This window comes from Dermochelys coriacea, chromosome 6, assembly GCF_009764565.3.
Source record: "Dermochelys coriacea isolate rDerCor1 chromosome 6, rDerCor1.pri.v4, whole genome shotgun sequence".
Taxonomy (NCBI): domain Eukaryota; kingdom Metazoa; phylum Chordata; order Testudines; family Dermochelyidae; genus Dermochelys; species Dermochelys coriacea.
Window position 1 is genome coordinate 84,460,587 of NC_050073.1, and position 26,788 is coordinate 84,487,374.

At 40.4% G+C, this 26,788-nt stretch overlaps 1 long non-coding RNA gene across 3 annotated transcripts; it reads right to left on the reverse strand.

Moving 5' to 3' along the window:
- LOC122460733 lies at positions 1 to 26,788 on the reverse strand. 3 transcript variants are annotated; one of them, XR_006282206.1, is made up of 5 exons: positions 26,521 to 26,788; positions 7,674 to 7,735; positions 7,437 to 7,554; positions 3,293 to 3,444; positions 1 to 2,325 (listed from the first exon to the last, which is right to left on the reverse strand). It is a non-coding gene; the product is annotated as an uncharacterized LOC122460733 (long non-coding RNA). The 3 variants fall into 3 exon arrangements; XR_006282205.1 differs by having other exon boundaries at positions 7,437 to 7,544; positions 26,521 to 26,775; XR_006282207.1 differs by lacking the exon at positions 7,437 to 7,554 and having other exon boundaries at positions 26,521 to 26,775.

Genomic DNA, 26,788 nt, shown 5'->3' on the forward strand with positions numbered 1-26,788 from the left:
GATATTTTTCTTCTCTCAGGGTATCCAGTTATTGGGTACTTGCGCATAGGGGTAAGTATAACTGCTTACTCCTACCTTGCAGCAAATAGGTGAGGAGGGGCAGGGAATAACTGGAGATTTGGTTCCACTCCTTCCCTCCGGTCACTGACCAAAGCAGTTGCACCAGAAAGGCATGAGTAGTTGTTTACAGCAGAACCAAGGAGAAAGCAGGAGACGAACTGTGACTTAGAGATGTATCTGAGTCACAGTGCCTCCTGGTGATAATCCTGGGTTTATGCAGTGTACCCTCCAGCCTTTGCTCAAGTTGTGCCTTAAAAAAAAAAAAAAAAAAAAAAAAAAAATCAAATCCAGGCTTCCGTGTTGGGTGACACCTATGGGCAGCCAGGAGAATCTTATTTCAATTCTCACAACTACATGACTTCAGCAATGTATTGAGTCCAAAGCAATTACCTTTACTGATCCCTATTTAGATTTAAAGCCAAAGGTTCCCACAGAAATGTATGCTCCATGGGTGCTAGAACTAGGAGTACTGGGGGTGCTGCCGCACCCCATGGTTTGAAGTGCTTTACATTATATACAGGGTTTACAGTTTGGTTCAATGGCTCTCAACACCTCTACTATACAAAATTGTTCCAACATGCTTGATATGCTCATAAGAACACTTCAGAAGTTAACTGTTCATTCAATCTGGTGGTCATATCGTCACAATTAGTGAAGTGCCTCCATCCTGTAGTCAATTTGTTGTAAACATGACCTGTACACTATTGCTGTCATGGCTTGAGCTAGGAATCTTTCAGCTCTTAAACTAACAGCTGAACAAGAAGAGCTAAAAAGAAGACTTTTTATGATCCGGACATTATGAGTAATAGTAAGTTTTTCCTCAGCTAGAAGCAGATCCTATTTACTATATAACTTTAAAGTTAGTTTGAAAAAACCCATAAAGTGTATTTGATGTTTCTTAAAACATTAGGTGTTAAAAGCCAAATAATTTCTGAGAAACATGCCAGCACCACAGCCAGACATTGCTATAGTACAGTGCTCTATCAAGTTGTACATTTCCTTTTATCTATTTGGGGAATACCTAATGTATCAGCCCTGGGTTTTATGGGATTAAAACTCAAAGGGGTTAGTGTAGCTTCAAAGTTTCATCTTGAAACTGAAAGGTGCATCTGAGAGGTTAGTCATAAAAGTGTTCAGCAATTGAGATACAGGAATTCAGTCCAGTCCTGTAACCATGGTAACATTCCTTTCCTGAAATTGCAACAGCAAATACAGGAATGTTCTGTTATGCTAACAGTGAGAAAAAAAAAGGATTATTTTATTAGCATCAGTTTGTGAATCTTACTTATGTTAGTGAGCTGTTACTCATAGGATTTGCTGAATTGACTTCACTGGGATTATTCCCTTGAGTACGGAATTTATAATCTGTCTTTTAGCTCATTATGTTACACAACATTCACCTTTAAAAAAATAATCACAAAGTTTATAAATTGTTTTAAGATTAAAGTAGTATACATTAAACCTTAATTTCATATTGAACTCAATGGGTCTTAAACTTGTATTCAAAAGCCAAAAATTAAGTATTAATATTTCAGCTTAATTTCTCAATATTAATTTAGGACCAGATTCTGCCACTTTTACTCAGGATGAGTCTCATCCTACTATGCAAGAAATCCCATTGACTTCGGTGCTTATGTGGTTAGGAACTGTCATCAAGTGTGGCAGAATTAGACTCAGGATAGATTAAAACCTCATCTCTGAAAAAAATTATGCGTATGCTTGACAGCTCATTGTGCATAAAATTAAGCATGTGAGTAAACCTTTGCAGAACTGGGGCCTAAATTGACAACATTTAGTAAGAAACTTTTCCTAAAAAGAGAAAAAGCATGGCAAAGTGCTCAATTAGTCTAGACAAATCTTCAGAAAAAAAGCTGGGCCTTTACATTTAAATATCTAAAGTATTCCCTTTAAAAAAAAAAAGACCCACAAAGAAAGCAGTACAGGCTGGCTAAAACATATTGCTTAGTTAATATAAAGCAAAAGAGCACAGGTTACTATACTATTCCAAATCTTCAAGCAGAGAATCTACTGTAGAGTTGTCCTCTAGTCCATTAAGACCTTTTTCACAAAAAAGTTTTTCTAGTTCAATCTGTGGGGAAGTAAGAGAAAATAGTTTTAGTGCATTTATTTCCATCTGCAATCTTCCTGAATTTGGCAGGAAAAAGGACTGGTAATTCCAAAGTAATAGATTCAAAGTCAGGGCTCCATCCAATGCCAATTGATGTCAATGGGATCAGGGACCTTTTTCCCTGCAATTTTGTGCAGCTGTGAAGAGAGAAAAGTTTTTCGTTAATGGGACAGGTTTGGCATTATCTTCCCCTTATCAACAGGAAATCCAAACGTAATTATCAAGGTACAACATAAAATTAAATTAAAAGTTAAAGAAGATCTAGAACATGGAGTTGGTGTAGAATTTTCTGTTCAAATGTTTTTTGGATGGAAAATGCAGTTTCTATAAAACCAAACATTTCCCATGGGAAATGTATATTTTGTCTGAAATAATTGTTTTTCCCCACTAGGGAAAATCAAAACAAAATATTTCATTTCATGTTGGGTTGAATCAAATTGAATTAAAACATTTCATTTCAGAACAGTCTGACATTAATCTGTGCCCACCGCAATTGCAATGGTGTCTCATGCCCCCATTCTTCTCCACGGGCTTGGCTCCCTGGCTGGACTACATCTCCCAGGATGCATAATGGTGGTTCACTAGGGGAAAGACTGCAGTGCATCATGGAAGGCCCATAGAGGAGAATGGGGAGCATGTGGTACTTGAATTACAGTTTCTACAAGGCATCACAGCAGCTCAGGCAGACATATTTCGGTGTCAAATTGAGAAATAAAGTCTTGAGTTGGTTCAAGAAACTGAAATGAAACATTTTGATTCAGGAATGTTGAACTGTTTTCTTCTGATTGAAAAAGTAAGAATGACAAGGTTTTCCTGACTTTTCCATTACACAAAAATATTTGATATTTTGACTCTTTGTTCTGATTCAAGAGGAAAGCATCTATCAAAATTTCCCCCCCAGGATGGAAATTCCTATTGTCTACCAGCTCAACTAGAAAATAAGTTAAAAAAATTAGTAATCTGAATTTTACAAAAATTATTAACATGAAAACAAATAGAAATCTTCTGATATAGACCTATAGTTAAAATATTAGAAGATTTAATATGATATTCAATAATTTCTGATTCCCTGGGGAGTAGAGCATTATCTTTTAATATGCCTACCAGATTCTTAGGACCATCAAATGTAATTTGCAGTTTGTTAGTTTTCTCTCATAGCTGTGTGACATTTTCTTCCAAAAGACGTTTTCAGGACCACCAGATCCAATTTGGAGCCAAAGAGATCAAAGTCTGAACAGATTCTAATGCCTGAACAGCTGATAAGATTAAACCGAATAATATATTAGAATACGACAGGCTAGAAAGAACAGCAAGTAACTTGTCTGCAGTATGAACAGCTTCCAAGTCAGCAGTAGTTAAAAAAGATTGCAGTGGGTCTGGGGAAGGAAGAGAATTTTTTGTTTCTCCCCATCAACTGTAGTTTCCAATCACATAATTTCTTAAAATAGAAATAAAATAAAATAAAATAAAATCTTTACCCTATTCTTTTCCCTTCTCAAACCACCAGCTGGAAAGTATTTCTATACAGTAAAGGGAGAATATGGGTATGTGTGGTAGAGAAAAGATTTCTTAACAATGCTTCCTGGGGTGCAGATTCGGTCTCTCAATATGGTCACTATGGTCTTCACTTCCGCTTGTCAGCTTGATGGCTTTGTTTACCTTATATGTAAATGTATCATCATTTTCCTCTGACTGTAAATCAAGCTGGTCAGACAGGTAAATATACATTTTTTTGTCTAAGGTGGGCTGGGTTTATGCACTGCCTCCCACACACTTTTTACACAACCCATGCATACATCATAATTTACATTACATGGCACCTTTCAGATACATATTATGACAACAGTGTGTTGGGGGGTAATGAGTGTGTCAGGCCTGATCTGAGTTACAGTACCTTGGGCCCTTTGCCAGTTGTCACTGAGGTGCTCTCAGGATCACAGAGGCCTTTCTTTCATAGTATAGATGAGCAAAGAGGTGACAAGTCCAAAGATGTTTGGTGAATGAGAGGCATTTAAGCTTCTACTGTTATAACTTCAACAAGGCAACAGTGAGCCTAAATAACAGCATTAACTGCCACAGCAACAAACAGGGAAATATCTGTATTATTTGTTACGAATGTGATGTGTGCCTCTGTGCATTTGTTTATGATGGGTTATTTGCTAAAGAGTTAGCTCAAAATGGTTGATAAAGAATCCCATAAGGAAAAGTAGAATAATGGCCTAGATAAGGAATATCCCAACAAACATTGAGACATGACAACTAGGTTTATATCTACGAAGAGGTAACTCCACAGCTGTTTTGCCAAGGCTGAGAAGAGAGAAATCCAAAGGGAACACAAAGCTATTACAGGACCCAGAGGCCAAGAAAAGGGAGGGGGCTGAGTGAATGTCTGGTCAAAGTTACAGGCTGGTGAAGAAACATACAGTGAGAGCACGCTGAAAAAAGAGTAAGTCTGTTTCTCCAAGTCAGAGATGGGGGGTAGCTGGTAGGGCTGCCACTTCCCCAGATCTTCCCAGGATTGTCCCTTTTTTGAGGTAGCGGTCTTGGGAAATCTGTAAGGGTGGTCAGTACACACTGCCAGCTGTCCAGTTTTATGGGCTCAGGATTAGGGTGAGCAGATAGCAAATGTGAAAAATCAGGACACTGATAGGTACAGTGTCTACCTTTTGCTCTATGTGCTTTGTATCTTTGGGGGACTGACTGCATAAATAATGCTTTTTGTTTTGAAGATGCTGTTTTTGAGGGACTTTAATCAACTTGCTGGCCACAAGTCCCTGGAGTGAAAGGGCTTACAGGTGCCAGTCGCAGTTGGGTCTATCACAATAACACAATTTAGAAACAGGGTGAGTGACACCCAGAGACCTGGCTGCAGGGTGGTGGAATCAAGCACGGTACCACTCAGCGTAAGGGGTAGAAAGCCAGACCTGCCATATAGGGGGTATGTTTAAGAGAGATTTAACAGTGGTCTAAGGTGCATTTCACTCAGTAACTGTAACACTTGCTATGATGAAGCAGAAATTTTTAAACAAAGGAGTAACAAATCAAAACAATAACAGCAGTCTCTGGACCTGAGCAATAGCTAATGACAACATTAGAGAAGAAAAAGTAGTACCCCCAACCCCCAGTCTTTTAGATGTCACTTCCAATTAATAGAAATAGATAAGAATCCATAGGCCTCTTCCCTGGTCACAGTCACTTCAAATAGTCCAGGCCTCAGTGTGGGCGGAGGCAGCAGCAGCAGCACTTTCAGTAGTAGGAGTGGGTTCTTTATACTCTTCTCCTGCTTTCTACAACTCCTCTTTCCCCTGCCTATTGACTGCCTGCCCACTTGCCTGAGAAAAGTGTAATATAGTACAGTACTGAACAGAATGAAGTCAGGTTCATTCCAAAGCTGAATTTCAGAGACAGCGTTCAAGATGTAATTTCTTACAAATATATTTACTCTATTGCTGACCATTTCTTTCTATTTTGTGAAGAGAAGAGGCATCAAAAACTTATTTGCCTAGAGCCATAGGACACAAAAGCACAGTGCTTTCAGCACATACCAGCAGAAGCCATTTAAAAGTCAGCATATGCTAGCTCTTAGTATAGAAGGTATCTGGTAACTGTGCTAAGTGCAATACATGGAATCTAAGGGATTTGCCAGGTGTTAAAATCTGACATTTAAGCGGTGACCACCATATTTTAAGATTTAATTTCATTTTCTTCGTTTAGTCCTACTAGATTAAGAGACTTCCACTGCTTTCCTTTATTAAATTACTCTAAAGACAAACTCCCCCAGCGAGTTTAAAGTTTCTTTCTACAAGCTACTATTTAAAAACTTTAAAAGGTGCTTCAACTAATCTCATCCCTGTTGCTTTTGCTTCATTGATCAAATCACTCTGCTATTCAGAAACTATTAAAATATTTATCTGTAAAGTTCATTCAGGGACAGCGACATACAAAAGCAGCAAATGTGTATATCATCTACAGGCATCCAAACATTAAAGACCTTACAGGAACACACCACTCTGTACAAAATGTTCTTTCCACAAACGTTTTTATAAAGCAGCTGTGACAGAATATCTCTGTGCCCACACCCTACATGCTGCTGTAATAATCTTTGTACAACCTATGCCTTTTGAGGGACTCTCTGAAAACTTGCTGATCAATATTGCTCAGATAAAATAAGTGTGACAACATTGTATGTGAAGTTATAAAATTTCCCTGTATGATGTTAACAACACATGTTCCAACCCACAGAAGAAGTTGGCAAAGAGGAATGTGAGCGCTACTTAAATTTGCATTTAAGCAGTAAACAGAGTCATCAAGCAGGAAGAGTAGACAAAGAAACCTCAAAAAAGGTGAGGAAAAGCCTCAGGGAACATCCTTCTCCATGGACTTTTGTCTCCAAAATCTCAGCTGAAAATGTTTTCCCAGAGGGGGACTGACACTATAAAAAAAAGAGGGACAAAGATCCCTCCCCTCTCTCTCTCTCTCTGTGTCCATCAATTCACTTTACAAGAAGAGAGACAGGAAGCAGCTATTGAATTGGAAAAGGGGTCCTCAGCTAAGAAGTTTGGTCAGTAAGACTGCTGAGAGCATGTGATGAAAAAACTTTGCTTTGAATTTAACATAGTTTGTTAAGTTAGGCACCAGTTGCATTTTATTATTTTTCTTGTATCCATTTCTGACTTTTGTACCTCATTCACTTAAAATCTCTCTATTTGTATCTGATAAACTTGTTTTATTGTTTTATCTAATCCAGTGTGTTTAAATTGAAGTGTCTGTGAAACGTCATTTGGAGTAACAAGGTGTGCGCATACTATTTCTTTAAAGAAATGTGGACTTTTATGAATTTGTGTTGTCCAAGAGAGGGCTGGGCAATACAAGACGTACATTTCTGGGGGGAAATCTACGACTGGGGGTTTGTTGTGGTCACCCTGCAATATAACCAAGGCTGGTAAGAGCCAAGGTCTGGCTTGCTGTGGGGGTGCGGGGGATGGGGGGGAAGAGAGAGAGAGAAATGACTTGCATGCTGCAGGCTGTGTGTGAGCCGACCAAACTGGAGGCTACTGCAGAAAAGCAAATCATAGGGCATGCCAGGTGAGAGGACAGGGGTAACAGATACTCATTAGTCTTGATTGTACCGTGGATATGTCATAGCAGCTCATTCTACTCTCTCTCTCTCTCTCTCTCACTGGTGAGAAAAAACATTAAAGAAGCTTTATACCAGACAATTTTCAATAATGGCACGAAAATGACTAACCTGATCTTTCAACCTCAGATGCAGTGAAAGTATCTGATGGTTTCCAGTGCCAGAACTCCCTCATTTTGAAGAAGCTGCTGTGACAGACTGACATCATCCTCTAATATACTGAACAAACCTTATGGAATTAAGAGAAGTTTTACTGAGGTATGTTCAACTTGATTGAATTAGGGTTAATAGGGTTAATCTTTGGGTTCATTGTATGAAGTGTATGTGTTATTGTAGAATTGTATGTACCTTCTCTAGGAGGGAGGGGGGATACTAATGAACATCCACAGCTATCAGACTTTGAAGCCTTCCTGGGGAAGATATGCATATATTAGTTCAAACGGGATTCTCCAAAGACCCACAGACAAAGAAAAGACTTTTGGATAAAAAGCCTAAGTTTAGGCTGACTCAAGGTCTTCTTCCTGATCCAGCAAATGGACAGGACCCCTAGTCCACATAAGGCCCCAGTTGTTAGAGAAGTATTGGAATTACTTGGCCTACTGAGGCCTCATAAGACTGCACTTGTTCCAAGCTGCAACTCTGATGCATTTGTGATCACAAAGAAACCTCTAGGGAGGGGTGATGCCAGGTAAACTTATTAGCATGCGTGTAGGTTCTTTTATTGTTTTAAAAAGTTTTCTCTGTTATGCTTTTTACCTTAAGAATAAAGTAGGCTTGCATAGAAAGAATTGTATGGTAACTTATATCTCTAGCAATTACACTGCTATTCTGTCTCTGGCGAGAAAGCAAGCAGGTCTGTTTAGGAAGACTGTCTGTGCTAGGAATTACATAGCGAAGGCAGGAGACTGTCCAGCCAGGAAATATCCCAGTCAGAAGGGAGACATACACATCTCTCCACCCAAGAGGGGCCACACCTGGGGAGCTGGCAGCCTGAGGGTTGGGTGCCCTGAACCAGATGAGAAATACAGGTGCAGTTGTCCTGAACTGTGACATATAGCTGGAACAGGCTTAGTCTTTCCCTAGCTTAAATAAGCTTAGCTTTGATACATGCTCCTTTCTAACATTGCAAGGTTCATTCTATAATTTGTTTTAAAATTCTCTGCTAACCAGAATTATTGTGTTATAGCAGAGGAATAATGCAAACATCATATTTCCAAGAAAGCCTTTAAATTCCATCTAGCAGGGACAATGCACTGCCCAGGAGTATTTAATCCATTAGGGCTCAATCTTGTGACCAAAGACCATCAACTCCCATGAAAGTTGAGAACATCATGCCTCAAAGTCTCAGGACATGAGTACACAATTCATAGATATTCATAGAATATCAGGGTTGGAAGGGACCTCAGGAGGTCATCTAGTCCAACCCCCTGCTCAAAGCAGGACCAATCCCCAATTTTTGCCCTGGATCCCTAAATGGCCCCCTCAAAGATTGAACTCACAACCCTGTGTTTAGCAGGCCAATGCTCAAGCCACTGAGCTATCCCTCCCCCCCAATTAATTAACCTCTATGTCAAAGGAACCTTGAGGACCAAGCAGTGGGTGAACCTCAAAAGATTTTAACAGGTTTCAGAGTAGCAGCCGTGTTAGTCTGTATTCGCAAAAAGAAAAGGAGTACTTGTGGCACCTTAAAGACTAACAAATTTATTAGAGCATAAGCTTTCGTGAGATACAGCTCACTTCCTCGGATGCAGTAATTGCAGTAATTGAATATAAAACCTATCACATTGGGTTGGTTATGTCAAATGCATCAAAGATGTAGACTTATGTTTTGGATCACAAGGTTTGGTACAGCATGTCAGGAAAAAACAATGAGCTACATATGAAAGATATTATTGAGTCAGATTCTTTTTGTGCATTTGTGTACACATTTGATTAACTAGAATCTCAATGGGTTATATTTTAATGTAATTTAGGCACAAAAAAGCTCACTCTTCTCATATTTAAAGAATGTTTCACAGCTCTATTGACATTCTCACAGAGGATAAGCAAGGTGTTTTCAGGACCCAAGACACTTGGAAGTATGGGGATTTTGAGAAATTTATCTTTCCCAGTGCTTTTGCCTTCACCTTCTCCTTTTCTTTCTGCTCTTCTTTATTAGTATTTATATTTCAAAGTTTTGTATATAGTGTATACAAACTTTTGTATATTGTGTATAGTTATTTTCAAATGCTTAGTAGTGGCTTCCTCAACTTCCCTCACATTGAAAGGATTGCAATGTAAACACAGCTGATATTTCTTCTTTATATCTTATTCTTATGTATTTGTCATGTTAATGTCACAAAAAATGGGGTTTTTTATTTCATTTCTTTACTGCACCAAAATGTGTTTTCAGGTCAAAGCTGTTGGTATTCCCTCCGAACCACTTTCTGCAGTTGAACTGACTTCTTTGGAAGCCAAAGTAGCAAGTTCTCAAAGGGAATCCCAACAAAACTTTATTCTAAGGGTAGGCAAATATTCAGGGACATTCTTGTTTAACAGTCTTAGAATCATAGAATCATAGAATATCAGGGTTGGAAGGGACCCCAGAAGGTCATCTAGTCCAACCCCCTGCTCAAAGCAGGACCAAGTCCCAGTTAAATCATCCCAGCCAGGGCTTTGTCAAGCCTGACCTTAAAAACCTCTAAGGAAGGAGATTCTACCACCTCCCTAGGTAACGCATTCCAGTGTTTCACCACCCTCTTAGTGAAAAAGTTTTTCCTAATATCCAATCTAAACCTCCCCCACTGCAACTTGAGACCATTACTCCTCATTCTGTCATCTGCTACCATTGAGAACAGTCTAGAGCCATCCTCTTTGAAACCCCCTTTCAGGTAGTTGAAAGCAGCTATCAAATCCCCCCTCATTCTTCTCTTCTGCAGACTAAACAATCCCAGCTCCCTCAGCCTCTCCTCATAAGTCATGTGCTCTAGACCCCTAATCATTTTTGTTGCCCTTCGTTGTACTCTTTCCAATTTATCCACATCCTTCCTGTAGTGTGGGGCCCAAAACTGGACACAGTACTCCAGATGAGGCCTCACCAGTGTCGAATAGAGGGGAACGATCACGTCCCTCGATCTGCTCGCTATGCCCCTACTTATACATCCCAAAATGCCATTGGCCTTCTTGGCAACAAGGGCACACTGCTGACTCATATCCAGCTTCTCGTCCACTGTCACCCCAGGTCCTTTTCCGCAGAACTGCTGCCGAGCCATTCGGTCCCTAGTCTGTAGCGGTGCATTGGATTCTTCCATCCTAAGTGCAGGACCCTGCACTTATCCTTATTGAACCTCATTAGATTTCTTTTGGCCCAATCCTCCAATTTGTCTAGGTCCTTCTGTATCCTATCCCTCCCCTCCAGCGTATCTACCATCCTCCCAGTTTAGTATCATCCGCAAATTTGCTGAGAGTGCAATCCACACCATCCTCCAGATCATTTATGAAGATATTGAACAAAACGGGCCCCAGGACCGACCCCTGGGGCACTCCACTTGACACCGGCTGCCAACTAGACATGGAGCCATTGATCACTACCCGTTGAGCCCGACAATCTAGCCAGCTTTCTACCCACCTTATAGTGCATTCATCCAGCCCATACTTCCTTAACTTGCTGACAAGAATGCTGTGGGAGACCGTGTCAAAAGCTTTGCTAAAGTCAAGAAACAATACATCCACTGCTTTCCCTTCATCCACAGAACCAGTAATCTCATCATAAAAGGCGATTAGATTAGTCAGGCATGACCTTCCCTTGGTGAATCCATGCTGACTGTTCCTGATCACTTTCCTCTCCTCTAAGTGCTTCAGGATTGATTCTTTGAGGACCTGCTCCATGATTTTTCCAGGGACTGAGGTGAGGCTGACCGGCCTGTAGTTCCCAGGATCCTCCTTCTTCCCTTTTTTAAAGATGGGCACTACATTAGCCTTTTTCCAGTCATCCGGGACTTCCCCCGTTCGCCACGAGTTTTCAAAGATAATGGCCAAGGGCTCTGCAATCACAGCCGCCAATTCCTTCAGCACTCTCGGATGCAATTCGTCCGGCCCCATGGACTTGTGCACGTCCAGCTTTTCTAAATAGTCCCTAACCACCTCTATCTCTACAGAGGGCTGGCCATCTCTTCCCCATTTTGTGTTGCCCAGCACAGCAGTCTGGGAGCTGACCTTGTTAGTGAAAACAGAGGCAAAAAAAGCATTGAGTACATTAGCTTTTTCCACATCCTCTGTCACTAGCTTGCCTCCCTCATTCAGTAAGGGGCCCACACTTTCCTTGGCTTTCTTCTTGTTGCCAACATACCTGAAGAAACCCTTCTTGTTACTCTTGACATCTCTTGCTAGCTGCAGCTCCAGGTGCGATTTGGCCCTCCTGATATCTTTCCTACATGCCCGAGCAATATTTTTATACTCTTCCCTGGTCATATGTCCAACCTTCCACTTCTTGTAAGCTTCTTTTTTCTTTTTTTTTTTTTTTTTAACTTCTTGCCTAAGTTTCCTGGTTTATTTGTAAAAGAAGGAACACAGAATGACACAACTTTGCAAACCTGGTGTATGGATGTTGCTTCACTGTACCATAGAGCTTGACTTTTACTGACCATGAGTAGCACTTATTTATACTAGTCCCATTAATATCAATGAACTTACCTGACTCAGTATGTGCTACTCATGCAAAGGTTGCAATATCTGACCCATGGAAAGTATGCATGGGGAGTCTCTTATCCTGTTCTAAGAAGCCATGTGACAAGAAGGGAACAACTATATGAAGGGATATTCATTTTCTCACCCAGGTTTTTCATCCCTAAGCTTTTCTTGAGCAATGACTGAAGTTGAGAGGTCCACTCTCTCAAGGTTTAGAAATTCCCACTCTACTGTGATAAGTTGTATGCACAACTCACATCACAGCATAATAATATGCCGGCCAAACAAGAAGTTGAGTTCTGACTTGCCATCCAATACAATGATCTGTGGTGCATTGTTAAGAAATAAGTGAGAAAAGAAGCCTGGGCATGATAACTAGGGCTGGCCAGAAAACAGAAAATAATTCTGTTTCCATGAAATATTTCGAGGTTTTGACATGTGTTTTCATTTAGACATGGAAGAAAATGAGACTGTTCAACATTTTTCCATGAAAAAAGGGGAGGAGTAGCAAGTCACTGCAGAACAGTCAGTAGCTGGATGGTTACAGCACTCCGTTTGGATGTGGGACACCTCACATTAACGTCCCTGTTCTGCCGAATTTGGATCTCCCACATACATATGGTTCGATCACTCACCTGGGTTATTGGCTATTCTGGGGGGGTGTCATTTTCTCCCTCAAAATTCCATCTTGGACCTAAGAAACCTTTCCAATTAAAGTCTCAGTTAAACTCATATGCATCCATGAAAAGTTTCATTTTCGACAAACTTACGTTTTCTGACAAAATGTATCAAAAAAATCCTGATCAGCTCTCCGAAGTAACATCAAGACAACATAGATAGAGTTGCCTGATTACATATGAGCCATGAAATGAATGTGTTGTGGCACCATTAATTGGTATGAATACTGGGGTCATTTGTTATGTTTTTGTAAAATACAGTAGATATTTAAAATAGTTATTTCCAAACAACAAGAACACACATTTTCTTGGAACATTTTCCATCTGCATTGCCATTAATGTTATCACTCTTCCATGATTTAGATTCAGTGATCTCCTGTTCCGAACAGCTCTTGGCTTTTTGCTAGCACAACAGTTTGAAATACATGATTCCTCTCTGGCGATTCTGCTGCATGTGCTGAAAAGGCCAATTTATGCTCCATGATTTACTGTACTCCAATCACAGGAAAGCATCAGTATCATTTAACACTAACAACCCACGTGATGCATATTTCAGACTTTAGTACCTAAAAGAATACTGGTAACACAATTTCAGAATTCCGCTAAATATAGTATATTGAAAATATCTTAGCAGAGGATGTATGAAAATTCAAATAAGTTCATTATCTATATTTTCTATCATATTCCTGGATAAACAAATATCATTAGATATATTTATTTTTGATGAACAATTATGTGAATTCACACAAAAATTCAGTTCAGACTTGGGCTCCCAATAAGTTGCAAATGAGACCTTTGGTGTCCCAATTTGGTGGATATCTGGTGTGACGTTATCTGATCACATAGATCATTGTTGCAACCACTGTTATATATTTGCAGCAAATATTGTACAAAGGTTGTCAAGTGAGGTGTCTATGAAAAGGTTATGTTTTGCTGGTTATGATTATGCTATCTGTACACATGTATTATTTTTGTATGTGAAGTTATAAGTATTGGAATATTCACCAGTTTTATGAGGATTGTCTGCCCCATTCTTTGCAGTTCACTCTAATTGAGTGACCATAGCTATCCCCCACTGGGACACCAGTGACAGCCAGATATGCCATGTAAGATATCTGCAAAAATGTTATAATTTGCTAGATATGATAATCTTGTTTATATGTTTGTATCACCTTTGTATTATGAGTTATAGATATGTATGTCTGTCTATATTTCAAACTTGTGCTATGCTTCTGGGTGACACTCCCAGACAATTTGGCATTAGCACTGCCTAGCCAGCGTGATGGACCATTAAGGGCCATCAGCTATACAACTGACCCCTTGAGAGAAAGCAGATACACCTTATGACTCAGCAAGGCATGGTGGGACATGCCCATGGAGAAAACTCTAAGGCTTCCAAGCCATGTGCTGGGCAGCTTGTGTTTGAAACAAAGGACGCACAGGTTGCATGGCAAAAGGCTATAAAAGGCAGCTTCATTTTCTCCATTTTGTCTTCAATCCTGCTTCTTACCTCTGGAGGAACTTTTCTACAAACTGAAGCTCTGAACAAAGGACTAAATGATCCATCCAAGATGTGGCTGTACTCCAGAGATTTGACGTAAGCCAGCAGTTTATTCCATCCCTGCTACAAGCCTAAACCAAGAACTTTGCCATTACTAAAAAGAAAAGGAGTACTTGTGGCACCTTAGAGACTAACAAATTTATTAGAGCATTATTAGATGCTCTAATAAATTTGTTAGTCTCTAAGGTGCCACAAGTACTCCTTTTCTTTTTGCGAATACAGACTAACACGGCTGCTACTCTGAAATTTGCCATTACTGTATGTAATTGATTCCTTTAACCAATTTTAACTCTCACCTTTCTTCCTTTATATGATTAAACCTTTAGATTTTATATACTAAAGGATTGGCATTAGTCTGGTTTTGGGGAAGATCTAAGTTATATATTGACCTGGGTGTGTGACTGGTCCTTTGGGATCAGAAGAACCTATTATTTGGTGAGACTGGTGGTAAAGAACCAATCATCTCTGAATCCAGTGTTTTTGGTGGTGATATAAGAACTGGAATGCCTGAGGAAACTGCCTTTATGTTTTCTTGTTAGCCAGTGTGGTGAAACAGGAGTGTACTTTTGTGGCTGGTTTGGTATATCTTATAAAAGAATAACCACTAGTTTTGGGTTGTGTGCGCCCTATTTCTCAGCAGTTCGTCCTGAATTTGGCATCCTCAATTATCACTCACTGAGGCACTGTTACACCTTGTATTATAATCCCAGGAGCACCCAATTAAAATTGTATTTTAAAAATTTCCCTTAGCACTTATTTCAGATGTTGCAGTTATTAAAGCAAAGAATTTAGGGGATATAAAAATGTATATTTTCTGAGAGCAAAAATAGCAGTTCTCCACTGATGATAAAAGACTCCACTTGATGGCTAGCTGAAGAGACAATTTATCTTAAAGAGCTGGCAGAACTTTTACCTATCTGTATAATAACAATTACTCATCTGATGAAATACTTGATCTCTTTCAGCAGTATGAATCTTTGCGCTTCTAGATGTACTTTACTATGAGAAGTACAAAATGTATGGACAAACTAACCCCCATTTATTTTGCAACTTCTGCCTTTAACTTTTTCATGCAAAGTAGCTGAAGCTTTCCTCAATTCTGTCTTTATTTTTCCACTCCTATTTTTGAACAGGAAAAATGCACTATCTTCATATTTTTAAAGCCAGCAGTTGGAGTTCTATACAAAAGAAGTGCGTAGGCACACATGCACGTGTATACAATTACCATTAAAAGTTATTGCTTCAGATTGCCTGCGAAATCAAACAACATTCCATTAATTTTCAAACTTTTTTCACAACAGTGTGGGCTAGAAACATGGACCAGATCCCCAGATGGTGTAAATCAGTGTAGTGTCTCATTCACTGTACTGATTTCCAATATCTGAGGATCTGGTTAATTTTTATTTTTTCAAGTGAAAGCTTAGATTTATGACATCATCTTGGGAGTCCTAGAGCCAGGACCCTAAACTCATGCCAATGCCCTAATCTGGTCCTGATTATGCTTGCAAATTGGGGAAAGTGTATACAAAGGGTCAGTTAAGTACCAAAATAGCTGTTTGAGTGTGCATTATCCCATCATTTTTGCCTACAGTAAGGCTAAGTACAAGCCCAAATGAAGGTCTTTAAAATGTGAGTAACTTTTTTCTGTGCACACTAGTGTTGCCAACTTTTTTAAATGGAGTGCCATTATTTTAATGTAAATCCCAGAAAGCTGGTCATAGCATATTGTGTTATTTGATAATTATCTTATGAACAAGTCTGAACAGAAGCTAGAAATTCGATTTTTTTCAAAGTTGATGCAACTAGTAATGCAACAAGGAAGTGCACCCGTGTTGCATTAAAACACCAAATAAAACATTAGCTGAATGTACTGTGGCATCTAGCTGTCACCCTATACACTCCTGGCAACCTCAGTGATCAATTCAATAATAATTTTAAACTTGGTTGTAAACGTTGATGGATGCTGCTTTGAATCCGTTTATTCAAATCCCATAGAACTGTAAAAACTGATACTGTTTAAACATATATTTGAGTCTTTCTGATGTACAGTCTATTCAGTCCTAAAAATATGAGAAAGTAAATATATAAAGGTTTGATATAGACTAACAAAAGCCTAGAAATTCAGAATGAATGGATGAAACTTCATGTTGGGGTGTCAATTGCAGTAATAAAATATTTTTTATGTATATGGTGCACCAACTCAGAGGCCTCTGGACACCAAACAAATATAACAAATGTACTATAAACAATAATCTAATATATTAAAATATACAAATTGCTTCATTGGTCTTTTAGGCCCTGATCCTGGATTATGACACATACAGACTGATGCTTCTGTGCAGATCACAATGTAGGATCAGGGCCTTTAACTAGAAGCCCTTTGGGGCTGGGGCTGTCATTTAAGATGTTGTATAATGCCTTCCACTATCAGTCCAGAGCTGGTTAAGGTCTTTAGGGACTAGCACTAAAGAAATAATAATTGTGATAATCAGCCTCTGAACTGGGTTAGAAAAGGCAGACAGTAAAACACCAACATAAGTTTTTGGGGCAGGGACTGTCTTTTTGTTGTGTGTCTGTACAGCTCCTGGCACAATGGAGTCCAGATCTGTGACTTACTCCTAGGCACTACTACAATACAAAATGAATACCAATAGCTATTAAAAACTACCTACAAACCTAGGTCAGATCCTGCACTGGATTCACGCAGGTGACTCTTGTGCCCATGTAGGGGTTAAATGGGGTCTGCCAGCACAGATCGAGTTACAAACTCTGACACTCGCAAGAATCAATCAACCAATCCTCAGGATGCCACATATTAATTTTGTGGTATACCCAGAAGGGGACCATTGTTAACCCTCAGCCTCCTGTCTTCTACATGATCACCCATTCTAGAATCACTGATCTTATCAATGAGATATAGGAAAACAGACATTTTCTCAAGTAGGCTGAGAAATTATATATTTATAATTTCTATATTATAAGGGTTTAAATGGTTATTGGTATTACTTAGAATTATTTTCAATGGACTAGAAGTAGGTAACAAAGCTCATAGCTGAAGGCTCTTGAATCACCGTGCTCCCTTGTTCTACAGAAAATGCAATCTCTGCGTGGTTTCCAAGGGTAATCCTGAATGAACTGCATTATAGTTATCCAGACTAGCAATCTCCATGTTACAGTCTAAATCTTAAAACAATTAACTTCTGAATATTTCAGGTTAAATAAAATATTATTGACCACTATTTGTCAAGTGCAAATAAATTATTAAATACTACTAATGACAATTTCTCCTCTCATATTCTCTCTCTCACTCTCCCCTCCTGCCCCCCAGCTCAAATAGACAATAATTGGATATGGTCTTTGTGGACCTGGAGAAAGCATTCAGTTGTGTACCAACAGAACTAGTTTGGTGGAGTTTGCCACAGTTTGGAGAGATGTGCTGGAAGGATAACACATTTTATCCAGCATAAGTATGATGGAGTGATTACCATAGTCAAAACTAAATGGGGCTACAGTAGAGAATTTCCAGTAAATATTGGTCTGCACCGGGGTAAATATTGAGCCCTTTATGTTTGCAGTTGTCTTGGATGTGATAAGTGAGAATATATGAAAGGAGTCACCTTGGAAGTTTGCTGATGACTTAGTGATGTGTGGAAGATTGTGAGAACCTGCAAATCAACTTTGAAAAGTGGCAAAATAGTTTTAAAAGGCAGGACCTAGAGTGAACATTGGTAAGACCAAGGCTATGGGCAGGTCTACACTACAGCCGGGATCAACGCTCTGAGATCTATCCACCAGCGGTTGAGTTAGTGGGTCTAGTAAAGACCCGCCAAATCGACTGCAAATCGCTCTCCAGTCAACCCCTGTATTCTACCCCCGACGAGAAGAGTAAGGTAAGTCGATGGGAGATTTTCTTATGTAGACCCCATGATAACTCGACCTAAGGTACGTAACTGGAGTTGCGTAGCGTAGGTCAACTTACCGTGGTAGTGTAGACATAGCCTAAGATAACTGAGTGGGGAAGACTCATCATAAAGGATATCACAGGCAGAAAGCTTAGAATAATGAAAGAATTTAAATACCTAAGATCAGTGGTTGCTGACTCTGGTGCCCTCCTAAGTGATGCCTGGCACAAATGGTGGCAGCTGACCCCAATTCTTTGTGATAAAAAGATGCCAATAAGGTTAAAAGGTAGAGTGTATACAATTGTAATTAAACCCCGTAATTCAACTAAATGTACATAAGAGGGACTTGACCAGCCACTAGAAAATAAATCAGAATGCTCTCCAGCATGGAAATAAAGATGTTGAGATAGTCAAATGGTTGGAGACACTGTATAGGAAATGAAATTAAATGAAATTGTGACCGAAGGACTTCTTGATACCAACTGGCAGAGAGCACAGGAATCCCCTGGGTGTTAAATAAGAATGTTATGTAAGATCTCTAATGAAAGTCTGTGCCATATTGGTCATCATAGTCATTGTGAGATGTATGTATGGAAAATATATGGAGTTATGTATATGTGCTGAAAATTATGTACTGTAAGCCTTGTAGTTAAAGGCAGGTCACTCAAAGGTAGCATGCCTGGAAACAAACGTCTCCAGATAGGAGGTGGGAGACTTATCTCCCTAATGGCCCATTGTGTGTCTTACAACAGAAGACTCCGTATGCTAATCGACAAATGCTAATGATGAGCTTGCTGAGATTTCAGAAGGAAATTAATGGGATGAAGTAAACAATGGGGGGAGAATGCTGTTTTTAGGTGAAGGCCAAAGGTCTGATCTGGTATATTCAGGGGTGCAGAAAAACACTCTGGCATCCTTCAATCTGCGAAGACAAGCTGCCAGCAGTCTTGATCCTCGGAAAGCAGGATCTCAGCCATCCTGGCTGAAAACCCTGGGGAAAGGATTTGGGGTAAACTATGCTGTAAGAAACAGAGAAATGTCTTGTGAGTTAAGTTTAGGCACTAGAAAACATGTTATGATTTGGTTTTATATGTAAATTTGTTTCCAATATTCTGACTTACTATTATTTACACCATGAAGGATGGGTGAGATCCCAGAGGACTGGAGAAGGGCAAACATAGTACTTATTATTAAAAAGGGGAACAAGGAAGACCCAGGAATTATAGACCAGTCAGTCTAGTTTCAATAGCTGGAAAAATGCTGAAATAAAATAAAATAAAATAAATCAAATTTTAAGCACCTAGAGGATAATAGGGTTATAAGGAATAATCAGCATGAATTTGTCAAAAACAAATCATGCCAAACCAACCTAATTTCCTTCTTTGACAGTGTTACTGGCCTACTGGATGGAGTGGGGAAGAAGTATATAGGATATATTTTGATTTTAATAAGACTTTTGATACAGTCTCACATGACATTCTCATAAGCAAGCTAGGAAAATGTGGTGCAGATGAAATTACTATAAGGGGTACGCACAACAGGTTGAAAGACCATACCCAAAGAGTAGGTATCAATAGTTTGTGGTCGAACTGGGAGGGCATATCTAGAGGGTCCTACAGGGGTCAGTCCTGGGTCCAGTTAATAATTTTTATTAATTACTTGGATAGTGGAGTGGACAATATGCTTATAAAATGTGCAGGTGACACAAAGCTGCTAGCATTTTGGAGGACAGGATTAGAATTAAAAATGACTTTGTCCAACTAGAGAACTTGTCTGAAATCAACAAAATGAAATTCAATGAAGACAAGTGCAAAGTACTTTGCACTTAGGAAGGGAAAAATCAAATACACAACTTCAAAATGGGGAATAACTGGCTAGGTGATGGTACTGCTGAGAAGGATCTGAGGGTTATAGTCTTGTTTTCATGGTCTAGATAAGTGCTGTGTGTGAAGTAAAGTGGTGATCCTGAGTTGAATCTTGTCAGCTAGTGTGTACTACTCTTTTCAGAAGAGAGGATCTGTGAGTGTCCAGTGAATCAGGGACTGAGGTCTCACAGATTGGTGGGTGCCTATCACTAATCTGTACAGAGTGTCCTGCAGAAGCCTGGAAGGCAAAGCTTATGTTCCCAGAGGCTGGTGGAGTCAGGGATCTGATGTACAGGAGACACAGACAAGACTTCCTCATGCTAAGGGCAGGTGGCAGTGAGTTGCCCCACAACCCTGGTTACCTCTGGGATGGGTCACAGAAGGGCCTAATGTTGGTTGCCCCAACTGAAGAAAAGTTGATATGTTGGTATTTCCAGCAGAGACCTAAGAATTGTATTGGTAGAATGGCCCTTCCAATGATCATGGATGGAAGATAACCAAGGCCAAAAACTCAGTACCTGGACTGGATATCAGAAGACGTTACAGAGACCAATTTGCATGATAGCCAGGTGTACAATCATGTTTTGGAAGAAAGTGATAAAAAGTCACCAACCCAAATAGGGAATACAGACTAACACAGCTGCTACTCTGAAACCCAATAGGGAAGTGGCAGGAAAAAGAAGAAGATATAAATCATTGCTCATTTTGTCACACTGACCACCAGGCTAACACCATGCTGCTAGTAGTAGTATTTTCCTCCAAGGAGGGTTAGTATCAACTTCCTTCCAGGCAAGCATCCTTCCATAAAACAAAACAAAGTCAATTGCACCTGCCATATGCCAGAAAGAAACCTAGAATGCTATCAGGAATTGGTTTTATACTGTGTGCCTTCAGGCCTACGATGAGATGACATGTTGGGATATATCTAAGAGGAGGCATAAAAGGGTTGCTTCAAACAAAAAAAAAAAAACAACTAGTATTATATAGAAGAAACTAACCAGCTACGCTAGTCATTGTTCTGTTCATTACCGGAGGATGGTGGGGAGGATGTCCGCATGCACATACACACGCTTATGGCTGGAGTCCATAAAAGCTTGCTAAGAATTTGGACCAGCACAATTCACAGAGTGCCACCCCAAATATTTCTGTAGCCATATTTAGAGATTTAGATTCTACTTATGCAAAGTCCTAAGTGCCTTCTAACAGTGCTCAGTAACCCTAATCTCCCAGTCACTAACATGGAGCGTTGAGAGCAAGGAAAACCCCCATATAAAGTGCTAGCCCCCTCAGGTATACACTGCACCAACAGTTTGTAACTAGGGACATTTTTGCTTTATTACTTTCCTTTATTAATGCTATCATGCAGCCTCATGGTTTTCCTCTACTGTTAAGTCATAGCTGTCTGACAATTCCTTTCAGCATTGTGGCTTATTGAAGACATGCACTATAACATGCTGATCAAATAGGTGGCACTATCCTTCCTGTTACAAGAAACCTCATCGAAATTAAAAGATGGTGCAATGAAAAGAAAGAGAAAGTTATTTTTACTTGAACTAAAGCACGTGTGGAATTCCCAACCACAAGGTATTACTGAGTCAATGACCTTAGAAGGATTCAATAAAGGATTAAACGTTTATACAAACAATAAAGTAGCTGCAGTTAAATGAAATAGGATACAAATTTATGAGGGTTATAAACCTTCATGTTTCATGACATAAACCTACCACTAATTGTCTGGGATCAGGAAGATGTTCCAAGTATATCTTCGCATATAAGTGTCCATTATGGGAGGTTTTTATACACGTTCTTCTGAATCATCTCTCACTGAGCACAGTCTATGATGGAATTCCCATTCTAGAGCAAAGCTATGTTCCTAACATTATCTACTAGCATAGTTCCTTTTCACTACAGATGGCCTTAATCCAGGATATATTTTAATACAATCCATAATACTATGAGATAAGGTCAAATGCCTCATACATTGAATGGCACACTGGATAGGAAGAAAAACTAGCAAGTCTGAAAAATACATTAAACAAACTGTGACACTATTATAGAGTCTTATATGAAAATGCTGAAAGTAAAGTGCCTTTAAAATACCATTGTAATGACATTGTTTGAAATCCCAAAGCAAGCACTGTATTTAAGAAATTTTATCATTAAAACCAATGACTCATACATACAGGAATAGCAAATTCACTCTCTCAAAGAATTAAAGCAATTTGATCCAATATGACAATAAATGTGTGTCTAAAAGTTTCATCTCATCCACCCAGAGAATTATTTTGCAATCTCCTCTTTTACAATATGCAAACAGTTTTATACGGAAAATGGTTTACTCGTCATTTATGTTATGGCTTCATAATGTTGAACTCTGCACTATGATATACGGTCCCTGGAGCCAAACTAAGACCATTAACTTATTTCATACAAACCCCTAAACAGCCATTATAGAAGTAAATTGTCACACACTGGAACATGGGCAGTCAGGCCTAGGAGTAAGAGGCTAGGAATGACACAGAGAGTCCAAAAACAGAACTGAAGAGAGAGCGACAGCCAGGGTATGGAGTCAGGAACTAAACAGGAGAATAGGGCTGGAGTGGACTGGAGCAGACTGGAGCAGGGCAGGAGTAAGGCAAGTACAGGAGTTGTCACAGCTGCAGGCACAACCATTGAGCAGCCAGTGACTTTGCTGCTGAGATTAAATACTGACTGGTAAACTCCTTGCAGCCAAGTGGGCAGGTCAGCCTAACAGGCTGAGGCCTCAGGCCAGTCAATGAGCCCAGCTAGGCTCATTAGGAATTCAGGCCCATAGTTCCTGGACATGACCACTATTGGGAACAAGTGTTTTAGAAATAGAAGTTGAATTCTGAGGATGAAAACTGCCCAGGCATCTCTGTAATAGTACATGCAAATTGGCATTCATACACACAAGTACCTTCTTGTGTGTAACTGCTCAATTTGCATGCAAAGAACCATTTGTGAAGACTATTTTCATATGCTGACCGCCATCTCTATTTTGATTCAAAGGCACCACTGGCAAGGGATGGATTGAACCAGTGACCTAATGAGATATCCCAGTTTGCCCTGAGCAATATTAATACATAGTTTCAGCCACTTCCATTTCTTTGGAAAGATACTCAATTTCTCTTTCCATTAGTTTGCTGTCTAGTGGGATATTTTTGAAAATGAAAACATTTTTCATATTCCATCTTTATGTAATCCCTCATAACAAATTCCTTACTCTTTCTTCTGTGGAAAGAGGGTAACCTGATGCTTCTATCTGAAACCTCTCAGCAGAGATTAACCTTCCTCCTTCCCCGCCCCCCCCCCCCAAAACAAAACAAAACAAAAAACAGAAAGAGACTGACTGCTTGCTGTGGTGATTAGAGGGTGGCTCAAACCCAGCAAGGGATAAGATGTTAGCAAAACCTTTCTTTACGGATACAGTATTAATCCCTGAACCACATTTAACTGTTTTGTACACACAAGGTCTCAAGTTTGCTGGTTTATGGTAATTATAACAGTCATCATTAAAAATCTCTCAATTTTTATTAGCGATACAGAAAAAGAAGGAAAAGGCATTTGAAATGTAAGTAAGGCTGTCTTTTTAACAATATCCCTTACTTCTTTTCATTGTATAGAGTCTTTTACAGGTCAGACCTCTGTTTGACAGCCTTTAATAGTCTTAATGGTCCTTTCTAGAAGGAAAAAAAACTAAAAAGTTAATTTAGATGATCTTGAGCTCTTGCTGTTGAAGTCTGATCCTGCTTTCTTTAAAACAAAAGATGACAAAAGGCACACAAAAGGGAAGAGAAAAAAATGCAGCTTCTCTCTCTTGTGCACACTTTCCCTTGCAGCCTCACAAGCTCAGCATATGGTCTTATTGGCCACTGCAAGACCTGGAAAAATGTTTGCCAAAGTTGGGCCATTTGAGGAGTTGTTTTTGGCTGCCTTTCTGGCCCGTGTTGTAATTACAATGGGACAAGTGAAGCTGTGCCAGGACCTATGAGGTTATGGAGGCCCAACCAGTGGGGCTTCTAGGGGAGAGCTGGGCCCAGGGTTGAGAGTGAATCTACCCTGCACACTCACTCCACATCAGCAGCTTGTGTTACCCACAGGGCTGGGCTCAGCTCCCTACTCTAGGCATTATAACCTGAAGTGGGCCTAGGGCAGAAGATTGTCTTGAGTCGCTTCTGAGAGGTAGGCAGGAGCTAAAGGATAGGGAGGCTTGATTGAGGCTGGGGGCAAATTTCAGAATCAGGAAGGGGAGCCCTAACCCATTCTTGCACCAGGGCTCTCAGGGGTTTTGTTACACTACTATTGTGGTAACAGGCTCACAGCCCTGTTGAAAAAGGAGAAGTTGTTTTGACCTACTAAGCCAGGCTCTTATTAGAAAGAAGGCAAAAAGAAAGACAGGACAGGGAAGAAATAAGGTGGGGAAGGGAAATGAAAGGCAGAAGGTGATGACTCCAGGAACCCAAGTCTCACATTCCAGGGAGGTGTTCAAGATTCAGTCAAAACTGGTGGAAATGGTGATGTCATCTGGCTTCCTTTCTCTGGCCCAGTCTGATCAGAATGTTTTTCAGGATCAGGACAATGAAGTTCCAGTAGTATCATGGTGGATCCCAGGGACAGAGAGGACAGTGGGCACGGCTGCCAGGACGGCAAATCTTGGTCCTTCTAGTTCACGCATTCCATTGTTCTTTAGTGACCCCTAGACCAGGGGTGGGCAAACTTTTTGGCCCAAAGGCCACATCTGGGTGGGGAAATTGCATGCAGGGCCATGAATGTAGGGCTGGAGCAGGGGGTTGGGGTGTGGGAGGGTGAGTGGGAAGGGGTGTGGTGTGCAGGAGGGGGCTCAGGGCAGGGGGGCGGGAAGGGTTCAGGCTGCAGCCAGGTGCCACTTACCTTGAGCAGCTCCGGGTGGCAGCGGCATGTAGCAGGCCTAAGGCAGGCTCCCTGCCTGCCCTGACCCCACACCACTCCCGGAAGCAGCTGGCACCATGTCCCTGCGGCCTCCCAAGCCCTGCGGCCTCCCCTGAAGCTCCCATTGGCCTCAGTTCCCTGTTCCTGGCCAACGGGAGCTTCAGGGGAGGTACCCACAGATGAGGGCAGTGTGCGGAGACCTCTGCCCCCCTCCACCTCACCCCAAAGGGCCACAAGGAGGCGGCTGGCAATTCAGTGGGCTAGATCCAAAGCCCTGACGGGCCAACGATGTTCAAGAAGGGGTAGCAACCTCTGCCTACTATAATTAGCCTATTACAATTAGTTCATTAGAAACATCCCCTCTCATGCCTAGATTCTTTCAGCTCATTGTTATGCCAATGCATGACTTCAGCAGCAGTCTTGAAGACCCCTTTCTTTCTTACAAACTGGATTATTTAAACAAACATGGAAACCAACTTTTGCTTACTTTTATAAACAATTTTATGCAACAAGCAGAGTTGGATGTCTGTTACCTTGAACAACCCAGAGTACGAGTGTATTACAGTGGTCTTTACTTCCTCCAGAACACCGCCACGTGGCTAGGGTTTCCTCTATGGCCATCGCAACTTTATTTCCCTTCCTCTAGGGCAATGGTTCCCAAACTGGGGTTCATGAACCCCTGGGGGTTTGAGAAATGTTACAGGGGTTCTTGGGAAAAAATTCACAAATGGTGGACAGAGCTGTCCCTAGGGACCCCAGGCAACACAGGGCCAGCAGCCCAGAGCCCCTGGACTTCCAAGAGCTAAGCAGATCAAAGCAAGCACAGCTAACACACTGAGGAGATTTAAACTTCAAGACTCCTTATAAGAAATGGAAAGGGAGGTGGATATTTGTTGCTGTTTTTAAAATTAAATAGGCAGCTAGTATTGTTTTTTAAATTATTATGAAGAACAAGTTTAAGCTTCGTTGTAACGTGCGTTGTTTGCCTGGACTGCTCAAGACCTGAATGTTTGTATAGGAGAACTCTTTGAGTTGGTTTCTTAAATACCTGCATGCTGTTTCACATCTGATACTCCTTGATGAAGCATAGGAGCTTTGTCTTATAACAGGTTTATTCAAAGTGATGCAAGCTACAAAAGGTTTCAAAGTAGCAGCCGTGTTCGTCTGTATTCGCAAAAAGAAAAGGAGTACTTGTGGCATCTTAGAGACTAAAATTTATTTGAGCATAAGCTTTCGTGAGGCATCCGATGAAGTGAGCTGTAGCTCACGAAAGCTTATGCTCAAATAAATTTGTTAGTCTCTAAGGTGCCACAAGCTACAAAAGGGAGATCTTGCAAGAGTGCTGCCGTTTTCATACTGCAATAAAAATACTGTAATGATAAATCATTAATAGTGTATAATAAGCGTCATAAAAAAAATTATGTTTCCAAGACCACTGCTTTTATAATTTATACTCAGATAAAGGAGAAAATCCCTGGAAATATTCATTTTTAGGAGGGAGTTCACAAGACTTGATGTTTTAGTGAAAGGGGTTCACAGGTTGTTAAAGTTTGGGAAACACTGATCTAGGGCCTTTTAAAAAATTTACACACTCACCAGTGACTTTCTAAGTTCAGTCCTTTTATTCCCCCAGTTCTCCTCCCAGGCTGACAACAGTCAGTCACAAAAATAGAACTCACAAGTCCAAAACATTTTTCAATTCACCTACCCTTCTTTAACTCCCATACCAAGGCTGTATCTGGCTAGGGCTCAGCTGGAGCCAAACTTGCTCCTCCCACCAGCACCAGCACCAGCATCTCCTGAGCTTCCCTAGCTTACTGCCAGGCTTCCTGCCTGTATCAGCCTCTGTTACTTTCTCAACCAT